The sequence below is a fragment of the Oncorhynchus kisutch genome, linkage group LG1, assembly GCF_002021735.2.
Source record: "Oncorhynchus kisutch isolate 150728-3 linkage group LG1, Okis_V2, whole genome shotgun sequence".
In the NCBI taxonomy this organism is placed as follows: Eukaryota; Metazoa; Chordata; class Actinopteri; order Salmoniformes; family Salmonidae; genus Oncorhynchus; species Oncorhynchus kisutch.
This window is the reverse complement of record NC_034174.2, coordinates 71,712,379-71,725,708: the sequence shown is the minus strand read 5'-3', so window position 1 is coordinate 71,725,708 and position 13,330 is coordinate 71,712,379. Positions and strand designations below refer to the sequence as shown.

General features: G+C 46.3%; 1 protein-coding gene across 1 annotated transcript in view; it reads right to left on the bottom strand.

Moving 5' to 3' along the window:
• LOC109890174 (xylosyltransferase 1) overlaps window positions 1-13,330 on the bottom strand; it is a 134,815-nt gene that overhangs the window by 79,355 nt on the left and 42,130 nt on the right. The window lies entirely within an intron of this gene.

Below are 13,330 nucleotides of genomic sequence, written 5' to 3'. Positions count from 1 at the left end.
TGATGTGCCTGTCACCCCCGTAAACAGATTACCAAGGGGGATAAAGCACCGGAATGTGATTCTGTGTGTGTGTGGTGTGTGGGTGTCGTGTTTGTGTGTGTGTGTAAGCATTCAGGGAACACACGTATTCTGTTATTCCACATTCTCCGGAGCCACGTGATGATTATGGAATTACAATAGTGTGGCGTGTGAAAAGGAGGCAGTGTGTGTGTCGACGCCGTGTGTGTGTGTGTGTGTGTGTGTGTGTGTGTGTGTTTGCAGCCCCTGTTTGTGGGCTTTGAGCCAAGATCTGAATGTACAATTTTCCCATCTTTCCACCAGAACAAGCTGAGAGAGAGGGATGGAGAGAGTGAGGGATGGAGCGAGTGAGAGGGGGATGACAAGGAGGAGAGGAGAGCGTTGACAAGCGGGAGAGTTCTGCCGCAACTCAGAAGCGCTCGCTTCACTGAAATGTTCCCCGACGCATCAAATGGAACAGGCGAGAAAGCTTCCTCTGCCTACCTGGCTGAGACGCCGTGAAACACACACACTTCGCTAGACAGGTCGGAGAGCGAGGGAGGAGAGCAAATGTGTGTGTCTGTGTGTGTGTGTGAGTGAGAGAGGAAGGGCAAAGAACAACAGCGGTGGGAGAGGATATAGAGCTCCAGTACAAGCTGAGGCTTCATGTGTCTCTCTGTTTACAGTCATAGCTGATAGCGAGAGAGAGGTGAGAGACAGGTGAGCAGGAGATTCAGGCAGAGAATGAGTGAAAGCGAGCAGATGAGAGAGAGAAGTGCAGTGAAAAGGATAGAGAGAGAAGAGAGGGAGCAAGGAGCGAGAAAAGCAAGACGTTGAGAGAGAGAGAGAGAAGAGAGGGAGAGAGAGAGAGAGAGAGAGAGAGAGAGAGAGAGAGAGAAGAGAGGGAGCGAGAGAGAGAGAGAAGAGAGAGAAGAGAGGGAGCGAGAGAGAGAGAGAGAGAGAGAGAGAGAGAGGAGAGGGAGCGAGAGAGAGAGAGAGAGAGAAGAGAGAGAGCGAGAGAGAGAGAGAGAGAGAGAGAAGAGAGAGAGCGAGAGAGAGAGAGAGAGAGAGAGAGAGAGAAGAGAGGGAGCGAGAGAGAGCGAGAGCGAGAGAGAGAGAAGAGAGGGAGCAAGGAGCGAGAAAAGCAAGACGTTGAGAGAGAGAGAGAGAAGAGAGGGAGAGAGAGAGAGAGAGAGAGAGAGAGAAGAGAGCGAGAGAGAGAGAGAGAAGAGAGAGAGAGAGAGAAGAGAGAGAAGAGAGGGAGCGAGAGAGAGAGAGAGAGAGAGAGAGAGGGAGAGAGAGAGAGAGAGAGAGAGAGAAGAGAGGGAGCGAGAGGGAGGGAGAGAGAGAGAGAGAGAGAAGAGAGAGGAGAGAAGAGAGGGAGCGAGAGAGAGAGAGAGAGAAGTGAGAGAGGTGATAGAGAGAGAGAGAGGTGAGAGCGCGAGAGAGAAGCGAGAGAGAGGTGAGGGAACGAGAGAGAAGTGAGAGAGCGAGAGAAGTGAGAGGGCAAGAGAGAACGAGAGACAAGTGAGAGAGAGAGATTATAGATAGAGAGAGAGAGAGAGAGAGAGAGGTGATAAAGAGAGAGAGAGGATAGAGAGAGAACGAGAGTGAGAGAGAGCAAGAGTGAGGTGATAGAGAGAGAGAGAGGTGAGAGCGCGAGAGAGAAGCGAGAGAGAGGTGAGGGAACGAGAGAGAAGTGAGAGAGCGAGAGAAGTGAGAGGGCAAGAGAGAATGAGAGACAAGTGAGAGAGAGAGATGATAGATAGAGAGAGAGAGAGAGAGAGAGAGAGAGAGAGAGAGAGAGAGAGAGAGAAGAGAGGGAGCGAGAGAGAGCGAGAGCGAGAGAGAGAGACCGAGAGAGGTGCACTGCTCGGTAAGGAAATGCATTTCTCTCCCCTAAAGCCAGCCTGTTATCAGCACATCAACCTCTTCTCTCTGCAAACACCTTGTGTCTGAGCCTATTACAGAGGTGGAAGACTGAGACAGAGACAAGTTGGGAGACAGAAGAGGAGGGAGGGCAGGAGAGAGAGGGGCAGGGGGGTGGAGAGAGGGGAAGGGCAGGCATTTTTGTGAGATTTATGATAGATCTTCCTAATCGTTTGCAAAACATTCTTACTGTCAGTTCTCTCTCTCAATTCAATTCAATTAAAAGGGTCTTTATTGACATGGGGAACATATGTTTAGATTGACAAAGCAAGTGGAATAAACGATAAACAAAAATGAGAAGAAACAACCAAACAAAAACCCTGAAAATGTAAATGAACAGTAAACATTTCACTCACAAAGGTACAGCTGTCTTTTAACAATCTCTCAGTTTAATTGGCTTTATTTGCATGGGGGAGCATGTTTACATTGAGAAGCAAGTGAAATAGACAATCCACAAAAATGTAAATAAACAAGGGGAAATCAGAAATGAACAGTGAACATTACACTCAGAAAAGTTTGACTACGTAGTGTTGCATCATATGTGCAAATAGCTAAAGTACCCTCTTCATTACACCCACTGATTCTCTTAAACCTCAACCTCGTTCAAATCACCTCCAACCCACCTGCTGCCACAACTGGGTCACCGCCTCTCTTCTCCTCTGTGTGTGTGTGGCGGTTCACAGCTGCTGTGTTATACCGGCTGAGGTAATACACGTTAGAAGATGTTAATCCTCTATGTAACAGCTGCCCTACACTACCGATCACCTTAAAATATCCAGAGATAGAGAGAGAGCGAGAGAGCGAGAGAGCGAGAGAGAGAGAGACAGAGAGAGAGAGAGAGAGAGAGAGACAGAGACAGAGACAGAGAGAGAGAGAGACAGAGAGACAGAGAGAGAGAGAGAGAGAGAGGAGAATAGAAAGAGAGAGAGAGAATAGAAAGAGAGAGGAGTGGAGTTTAAAAAAGAGCACATGTTAGCCCTGGAGCAGCAGATATCCCTGGCTTTGCGTGGGGGCCGTGAGAGACATGAGAAGAAGGGACACGGTTGGAATCGCAGGAAAGCCCAAATCCAAACGCATTAAATCTGTTGTCTTCATCTTTTAACTGTCTCTATTTGAAAGAGAAAAGTGTTGAGCCCAACAGCACATCAGGCCTCTGGCTAAATCAACAGGGTTGTTCTCTGATCTGCGAATCACTGGATTTAATAAGGCATTTCTGCATTCAAAAGTACAAAAAAACATGTTGTATAATGAGACCGGGGGGTGAATATGATTCACATGTGGAGAAATAAATACTTCTGTTCCTCTGTTCTTCTCTCTATCTCTTTGTCTCATTCCGATTCCTCTCCCCCTCTCTCTCCTGATCCCTAGTTTCTTTCGTCTCTCTCTCTCTACTGCCCTTCATTTCCTCTCTCTCTTTCTACTGCCCTTCATTTCCTCTCTCTCTTTCTACTGCCCTTCATTTCCTCTCTCTCTCTCTCTACTGTCCTTAATTTCCTCTCTCTCTCTCTACTGCCCTTCATTTCCTCTCTCTCTTTCTACTGCCCTTCATTTCCTCTCTCTCTCTCTACTGCCCTTCATTTCCTCTCTCTCTCTCTACTGCCCTTCATTTCCTCTCTCTCTCTTTCTACTGCCCTTCATTTCCTCTCTCTCTTTCTACTGCCCTTCATTTCCTCTCTCTCTCTCTCTACTGCCCTTCATTTCCTCTCTCTCTCTACTGCCCTTAATTTCCTCTCTCTCTCTCTACTGCCCTTCATTTCCCCTCTCTCTCTCTCTACTGCCCTTCATTTCCTCTCTTTCTACTGCCCTTCATTTCCTCTCTCTTTCTACTGCCCTTCATTTCCTCTCTCTTTCTACTGCCCTTCATTTCCTCTCTCTTTCTACTGCCCTTCATTTCCTCTCTCTCTTTCTACTGCCCTTCATTTCCTCTCTCTCTTTCTACTGCCCTTCATTTCCTCTCTTTCTACTGCCCTTCATTTCCTCTCTCTTTCTACTGCCCTTCATTTCCTCTCTCTTTCTACTGCCCTTCATTTCTTCTCTCGCTCTACTGCCCTTCATTTCCTCTCTTTCTACTGCCCTTCATTTCCTCTCTCTCTCTCTCTCTACTGCCCTTCATTTCCTCTCTCTTTCTACTGCCCTTCATTTCCTCTCTCTCTTTCTACTGCCCTTCATTTCCTCTCTCTCTTTCTACTGCCCTTCATTTCCTCTCTCTCTTTCTACTGCCCTTCATTTCCTCATCCTCTCTCTCCCTCTCTCTTGCGTTTAAAGGACTTCTCTCTCTTTAATCTCCGTCTGTGTTTAACTCTGTGGGGACAGAGCAGGGGGCTCTTAGAGAGGAAAAGATGGGGAAATGGACAATTAATAGCCCAGGGATGGTGAGGCTAGGAAGCTAGGCCATTAGGGTGTGTGTGAGCGTGTGTGTGCTTGGTTATCGATCACTAGGGGAATCTGTCTTTTCCTACAGTGTGCTTTGGGGAGGCCAAGCCCGGTTCGCCTGACACGCGGTCGCTTACTAAACCCCCTTCTGAACCCCCTTCGCCCCCCTAGGCCCCAATCGCTCAGCGAGAGAGAATGCAAGCAGGTAAAAGGGTAAACGTTCGGGCTATCCATCATTGCAGGTAGGAGGGCTGGGGCAATGGGGTGAGGGACTGAGGCTGGAACTCTGACTGAACCACCCCCACCTACAAGGGATGGTTTGGTCCATTTGTCATACTCTACACCTCATACCGGCTCATTCCATTTACCCCATTTCCTTTACCACAGGGGAGAGAGGGAGATACTTCATCTGGCCTGCCCCCCCCCCCTCCGTTCTCCAATCTCCTTTCAACTTCATATCTCTCACACCACAGCTGCTCAGACATACCCACTCTCCCTCTCCTCCTCCCCTCATCTCTCACTCCAGGGGGGAAATCTGTTCATTTCTCAAATTCTACCTGCACACTGGCACTACCCTTCCCTCCCTCCTTCCCTCCATCCTCCATCCCTATTGTCATTTACTGTACTGGTCCCCTGGTGAACCTTAGCAGCAGCACTGAACACATCACTTTAAATCTGGCCCTCGTTTTACTGGCTATTTCTCCCACATGGGGCCAACTCAGATGAGCTGTGGCTCCCATACACACTCAATCAACTGCTATCTGACAAATCGTTCTCTCTCACACCGCACGCACGCACGCACACACACACAGACACACACGCACACACAGACACACACGCACGCACACACACACACACACACACACACACACACACACACACACACACACACACACACACACACACACACACACACACTCCATCTATCGGTTAACTACAGCTGTTTCTATCTCTTTTTCCCTGCAGAGAAACATGCCATCTCCGCAAGGCTATGACGTAACAGCCATGGAACTGGCCTTTTGGGTAATGAGGAGAGCTGGTCAGTAATGGGGGAAACATTCAGTAATAAGCATTCCTGTACTGATGAAAATCAGCAGCACTTACATTGCAATTTGTAATATCAAATTTCAAATCAAATCAAATGTATTTATATAGCCCTTCATAGATCAGCTAATATCCCAAAGTGCTGTACAGAAACCCAGCGTAAAACCCCAAACAGCAAGCAATGCAGGTGTAGAAGCACGGTGGCTAGGAAAAACTCCCTAGAAAGGCCAAAACCTAGGAAGAAACCTAGAGAGGAACCAGGCTAATACAATAGCTACAATGCTAAAGTAAACCTCTGTTTGTAATATAATAGCTACAATGCTAAAGTAAGTCTCTGTTTGTAATACAATAGCTACAATGCTAAAGTAAGCCTCTGTTTGTAAGGTTGGGATACTGAAACATGAACTATGAGGTGACACTAAAGAATGAGAATATGGAGCTCCAGAAGTAAACCCAGAGACGGCAGAGCAAGAGAGACATCCCACTCGCTAATCTATTCTGGTTCATATACAGCCAATGAACTAAACAGACCAGACCCAGCTGCTAATGCATTGGTGCCTATGGGAAAGCCACCCCGTGAAGCAGTCCGGAACTGACCATTTTCTCAGATTGGTAAACGGCCTGAGTGGGACATCTTCATTTATACACTATCTTTGGTAAACGATCATCTCAAATCAGTTCACACATCAGTCTCCTCCTTACCTATCTGCCTCGTCAGACATGACTAATCAAACTGGCCTGCCGTAGGTTAGCAGGCCACACATGACACGTGCTGCTGGATCCTTCATCGTGTGTTGAGCTGGTCGCGGGGATCAGGCACTCTGTGGGGCAGCCTCAGTCGTCAGTCAGGATCCCCTGCTGTGTCATTAAAGCTCTTACATAATTACCTAGATGTAAAAAGCGCTGATCCCTGTGCCAGCCCCCCTTCCTGTTACGAACCACGGACGCTGGCTACAAACACTACAGGAACATGGCTGGAGGTATAGTATCTGAACCCAGGTCTGCTCCAAGCTGCGATATGTCTAACATCAACTGTTTAAGCCGCATTACTTCTTGCCTCAACGCACATGTATTCATGTGTATACTTAGAGGACAGGAGGCTGCTGAGGGGAGGAACGGAGCGAATGGTATCAAAACATGGGTACCACGTGTTGGATGTATTTGTTACCATTCCACTTATTCACTCATTCCGCTCCGGCCAATACCACGAGCCCGTCCTCCCCAATTAAGGTGCCACCAACCTCCTGTGACTTAGAGCACACTGAGTACGTTGCAGGAGGTACCAACCTTGGATAAGAGCTGTGTCTTTTATTTGACGCTTAAAGTGCTTTCAAAATTTTACAATGTGCTTTTAACTCATACCTGAACATTGTTTGTCTTGAACATTACGGCGTGCCCACCTCTCATTATTTTTTCTCCCTCCCTCCCTCCCTCCCTCCCTCCCTCCCTCCCTCCCTCCCTCCCTCCCTCCCTCCCTCCCTCCCTCCCTCCCCCCCTATTTCTGTTCTCGTTCTCTTTCATGGCTTCGACTGAAGGAATGCTGGTCACATGCATTGTGTGTGTGTGTGTGTGTGTGTGTGTGTGTGTGTGTGTGTGTGTAGCCATGCTGAATGAGCTGCGAGAGTCTGTGGTATGCGCGGCAGCGCACGCACGCACGTGCACACACACACACACACTTCAATAAATACCTTTCATATAGAGTGTGTGTGTGGTACTGTTACACTGAAAATGTGAGGCGTTATGCCACCAATCTTGTGACTGTGAAAAATATGCAGCAATATCAGAAACACTCCAGAAGAGGAAATGGTCCTCGAGACTGGCTTCTCTCTTTGCAAAGAGAAATGTTTACCTCAGAAACACAGAGGAAATGGTCCTCGAGACTGGCTTCTCTCTTTGTAAAGAGAGATGTTTACCTCAGAAAACAGAGGAAATGGTCCTCGAGACTGGCTTCTCTCTTTGCAAAGAGAGATGTTTACCTCAGAAACTCAGAGGAAATGGTCCTCGAGACTGGCTTCTCTCTTTGCAAAGACAAATGTTTACCTCAGAAAACACATCCATTACAAAGTAGCCTGTATTCAACTGAACAACATCGCTCTTTAGGGCAACTTCAAATGGACAAGTCTTTCCACGCTCCCCTTCTATCTACAATGCAATGAAGTAACTAGTTGCTTCTCAAAAATACCAACTCAACTTCTCAGAAAAGCTTTTTTAGCTAATTTGGGGGTTTAAAATAGCCCAACTTCAAAGGCTACTGTAATTCCGGAAATGAATGTTAAATATGCGGACATTTTCAACGTCTGGTGTTGGGACATTTTCACATGTCACTTATGTGGCCGTAATGTAGCCTCCCAACTGGGCAAACTAAATATCTCAGTCCAAAAACCCAGAAAATGGAAACTATCAACTAAAACTTCCTCAAAAATTATGTTCTCACTTCCTTTAAAAACCAAACACTTTCCACACACTTTATAACAAAAATCTCAATATAAAAAGATATATACACACACATATATATATATGTATGAAAAAGCCCCATTGAGAAACAGGAGGAACCCGTGTGGAGAGGCTGGTTTGCAGTACAGATAGAAAGTAGAGATATTAATATCATTCCCTATGGGGGAGCTCCTACTTAAAGACATTTCCTAAGCAGGTTAACTAGAGTGAAAATGAAAGAAAAGGGTCTGCATCCCAAATGGCTCCCTATTCCCTACATAGGGCTCTGGTCAAAAGTAGTGCACTGTGGGCACTGGTCAAAAGTAGTACCCTTACATATGGAATAGGGTGCAATTTGGGACGTATCGGGGGTTTTCTGGAGCTCTCGGGGAGTTCACTTGTCCCTGGGCAATCTCCAATCTACAGCTGAAAATGTCCCCTCAGACTTTACGTAACATGTATTAGTCCTACAGCTGAATATGTCTGCAGCCACTAAGGACTGTAGCCGTCATGTACTCCAGACTGTATCATATGTATGAGTCATGGGCAGTAGTATTTACAGAGGATATTACATTGGGGTCAATTATTCTTCAACTCCCCCAGACAGTTGAGGAAATTGAATTGAAAGTGACTTGGTGATGTGAAAATTGCCTGTGATTCACATTTTGGTTCATTTTATTTCACTGAGTTGAAAAACAAACACCCCGAATGATCCATTCTATCTAACACGGTAATATAGGATGTTGTTAGCACTTCGATGAAATCAAATAAATGTTACAAAAAGAAGGGAGGTAGGCAGGATTCCAGACTTCCTCTGTCTCATTATGCTGCCAACATACTGACTCAACTCCAGCCACTTTAATAATGGAAAAATTGATGTAATAAATGTATCACTAGCCACTTTAAACAATACCAATTTATATAATGTTTACATACCCTACATTACTCATCTCATATGTATATACTGTACTCGATACCATCTACTGCATCTTGCCTATGCCGTTCTGTACCATCACTCATTCATATATCTTTATGTACATATTCTTCATCCCTTTACACTTGTGTATAAGGTAGTTGTTGTGAAATGGTTAGGTTCGATTACTCGTTGGTTATTACTGCATTGTCGGATCTAGAAGCACAAGCATTTCGCTACACTCGCATTAACATCTGTTAACCATGTGTATGTGACAAATAAAATTGGATTTGATTTTGCCTTCTCCATAAGGGAAGTCTATATCAGAGCAGGTTACATGGCCGGATTACAACACAAACACACACAAACAAACACACACACACACACACATCCCCCCTCCCACATACACACACCCAGCCTCCTCTCTCCTCCATGCCTCACACATCCCCAGGCCAGAGGGAGAAGGTGACAGTATAGAGGTGATAGTGGCGGCCAGCCACCCTTGGGCCACAGACAAACACATGTGGTCACCCAGGGGCCACTCAGAGGGACACATAGGACAGAGACTAGGGTCAGACATCCAGCCTCCATACCAGGCCTGGCCAGTGACAACAACAATCCTGGACCAGAGAGTCCACTGTTTCCCCATACTGTACATAGAGTCAAATATCACTCTATTCTCCATAAACCTTCTAACCCCCCTCTTTCTCCCGTCTCAATGAACCATGGGACTTACCATATGACATAGTGAAAATAAATCAGTCTGGCATCAAATCATGTGTCTCTATCTCTCAAGGGGCATAAAGGACCCTTAAAAGACCATGAGAAGATACTGTCAGTTCACCCCTAATGTTCCCCCTACTCTCTCTTTCCCATAAAACCAGTGGCCCTTCACATCGAAGCAGCTCTCGTCACATGACCCGAGATGTATCTCACCAAGGGCACCACAGAACCATCTTGTCTCTCTCTGTGGAATGACACCGCTATTTAAATCAATTGTGAATCGTGAAATTTCACACAAGAGGAACCTCTTTTCTTCTTCTCTGCTACTTGACAGTGATTGAACCGCACAGCCATGGCCATTCCATTCACCACGGTGCGATGTGACAGTGGGAGAATGAGAGAAGGATGAGGAGGAGGAGAGATAATCTCCCTACGACATCATCAAGTCCCCTTTAAAAGAAGCTATAGTGTGGTTATTGTTCACTTTACAGGAGGGCTACTCCAGCTGACATATAGAGGAGGTGTGTGTGTGTGTGTGTTCATGCTAATGTGTGAGGAGTAAGGGGTACAATGCATAGAACCAGGGAGCCCTCCCCCCAACAACAACAAAGGCCCAGGCAGGGGACAGAGAGGAGGGGGGATGAGGGAGGGTTTGTGTGAGAGACTAACAGAGAGAGGGGCTTTGGTGAATTCTCCCAATCTCCCCCCGCTTCAGTGCACTGGTGAGAAAGCAGTTTGAAAGGTGTTTTGACTGTGTGTGTGTGTGTGTGTGTTTGTTTGTGTTGACTTTTAGATGTCCGGTCTGTATTCACTGTGTCAGTGGGCATTACTGGCATTCAACGAGCATGACCCACAAGCCCAGCGTGACATCATGTGCCTGTGCCCAAGAACATTAAGGTAACCTGCCTAAATGACTACCGACCCGTAGCACTCACGTCTGTAGCCATGAAGTGCTTCGAAAGGCTGGTCATGGCTCACACTAAGCTAAGGACCCTGGGACTAAACACCTCCCTCTGCAACTGGATCCTGGACTTCCTGACGGGCCGCCCCCAGGTGGTAAGGGTAGGTAACAACACATCCGCCATGCTGATCCTCAACACAGGGGCCCCTCAGGGGTGCATGATCAGCTCCCTCCTGCACTACCCTGTTCACTCTTTAATTACTTGTTACTTTTATCTCTTATTCTTATCCATATTTTTTTTAAACTGCACTGTTGGTTAAAGGGCTTGTAAGTAAGCATTTCACCGCAAGGTTGTATTCGAAGCATACCGACGCATAATAACATTTGATTTGATTTGATCATCGCCATGACAACACCACATAAGACAACAAGGAAGTATAGAGGAACTACTTCAAAATGTACTGTAGGCTACAGGAGCACACTTTTCACTTCATCAAATTAAGATTGAACACTTTTTGATAGAATAACTTTTACATAAAGACACATTTCAAATCAAAGTAACTTTTTGATTTGATTAAATCAAATTAAATCAAATTAAATCTTTTTGATTTGATTAAATATAGACTATTCATATAGTTGACCTCGCAAAGACAGATGGTGGTAAAAAGAGGATCCATTCATTGTCTCTTCCTCCTGTGTGTGTATGATTGTATGTGTGTGTGTGTGTGTGTGTGTGTGTGTGTGTGTGTGTGTGTGTGTGTGTGTGTGTGTGTGTGTGTGTGTGTGTGTGTGTGTGTGTGTGTGTGTGTGAGAGAGGAGCATGCTAATGCTGTGCAAACATTATAAATATTTTAAGTTCCACTTTCACATCCCGCCTTATGCAACCGGACCAGCCTAAATTATATTTTACATCACATAATTATCACATGATTTGAAGTAGTTCTGTCAGTTCCTCCATGTCATTATGTTTTAGTTGTGGTATTACCCAGCTTGATTTAATATTTAAAAAAATATTTAAAAAATACTTTAATTCTAATTAATGCCATTTTATAGGAACCTATTTGTCTCCGACTTGCAAATATTCACTGTTTTCAATCAACCTATTCCAACTTCACATGTGGTCAGAGCCCTTAGTGGTGCAACTTTGTAACAATGGATGGGTTCTGTCCAGAGACCCCATGTGGTCGGCATAATGCCTTGGCCATCATCATTCACACTAAACCCAACAATGCAATTTACAATACATCAGAGGAATACTTTCGCTAACCTAGCTACCTAAAACCTCAAAACTGGTGTCTGTGTGTGTGTGTGTCTGTGTGTGTGTGTGTGTGTGTGTCTGTGTGTGTGTGTCTGTGTGTGTGTGTGTGTGTACGTACAGGTCATGCGTCCACAGGGCTGGAATGGAAGGAGTGATACAGATCAGAAGGAAAGAAGGGAACACAGAGATGAGTGCAGGATGAGCAGTAAAGAACCCCGACTAGACGCAACAGCTAAAAACCAGTGATGAACGGGTGATGACATCAACCTCTCCTGACAATCCTTAAAACTTCCAAATGATCGAAAGATGGAGCCGCGGAGCATAATAAATCGCAGGCGGAGGTACGCTGCCTTCCAAGTGTTACAGCTTCGTCCCAAATGGCACCCTATAGGCCCACAGGGCTCTGGTCAAAAGTAGTGCACACCATAGGGAATAGGGTGCCATTTGGGACGCGTGTCGATCTTTCCCTGTTCCCCCTCAGGTCCTGTTTGTCTTCATACGACATGACAGAGTGCCCAGAATACTAAATATGACCATACACTAACGCACAGATCATTTGTTTGGTCCCTAGTCGTATATTTAAAAAGCAATCATGTTCCTTCAATGTTCAACCCATGTTCCTTTGAAGTCAGGCTGGAGTTCTTGATGTAAAGAAGTCTGACTTCTGTGTTCAGGTGTAGGCTGCTTTACAGCAACCTGGACAATTGAATCTCCCTAATGCTTGTAGGCCAATATACAGTAGACAGGAGTTGTGACTGCTGGAGGTAGAGCAATCCCATAATAGTCGTCTCCAGGGGCAAGCTGGTCACCTTGCCTGTGATTTGTGGCTTGCACCCTCCTGCAGGGGGGTGAGGATCAATCGCTAGCACTAAGCCCTGACTGGACTAAGTGGATTGTCTTCATCAAGCCTGGGTCACATGGAGGGGGGTAGGGAGGGATGAAGGGAGGGAAGGATGATTTCCATGTGCTTGATGCCATTCCATTCACTCCGTTCCAGCCATTATTATGAGCTGTCCTCCCCTCAGCAACGTATGGCCTAAAGCCTATAGCCTATAGCAGGCCGTTGTATAAAACATCCTTTTAGGGGGGATAAAAGCTTTGGTTGAAAGAGTCCGCTCATACTAAAAGGTTGAACGGCATTCTGCACCCGGAGGTCAGTGATTTCCTCCAAGCTAAACTGAAGGACAATTCCATTCCACCAGTGTATTAGTTCTGGCTCCAACCCATTGTCTTCTCTCAACCACCAATCCACTGTCCCCTAAACAGCCGCTGACCAACGGAGAGCTGTTCCTCAGACATCCTCAGGCTCCGTAACTTCTCCAAGTCAATGGACAGCTGTAACCAGAAGGGAGACGATTGGAGTCCCTGGCTGCCACCCCTACACAACAAGTCACAACACCTTGCTCCGAGACACACACACACACACACACACACACACACATACACACACACACACACACACACACACACACACACACACACACACACACACACACACACACACACACACACACACACACACACACACACACACACACACACACACACACACACACAGCACCCAGAGTTAGGGGAGTTAGCTAGAGGAGTTATTAAAGGGAGGCATCAGCAACATTGTGGGTATTCATTTCCTCTGTCTCGGCTGGAAGTACAGGGCCATGCCAAGGCTGAGGCTCAGCCCTGTTGGAAGCGCCTGATACTGGCTGGGGAGGAGAGGACTGTGTGTGTGTGTGTGTGTGTGTGTGTGAGAGGGGTGTGG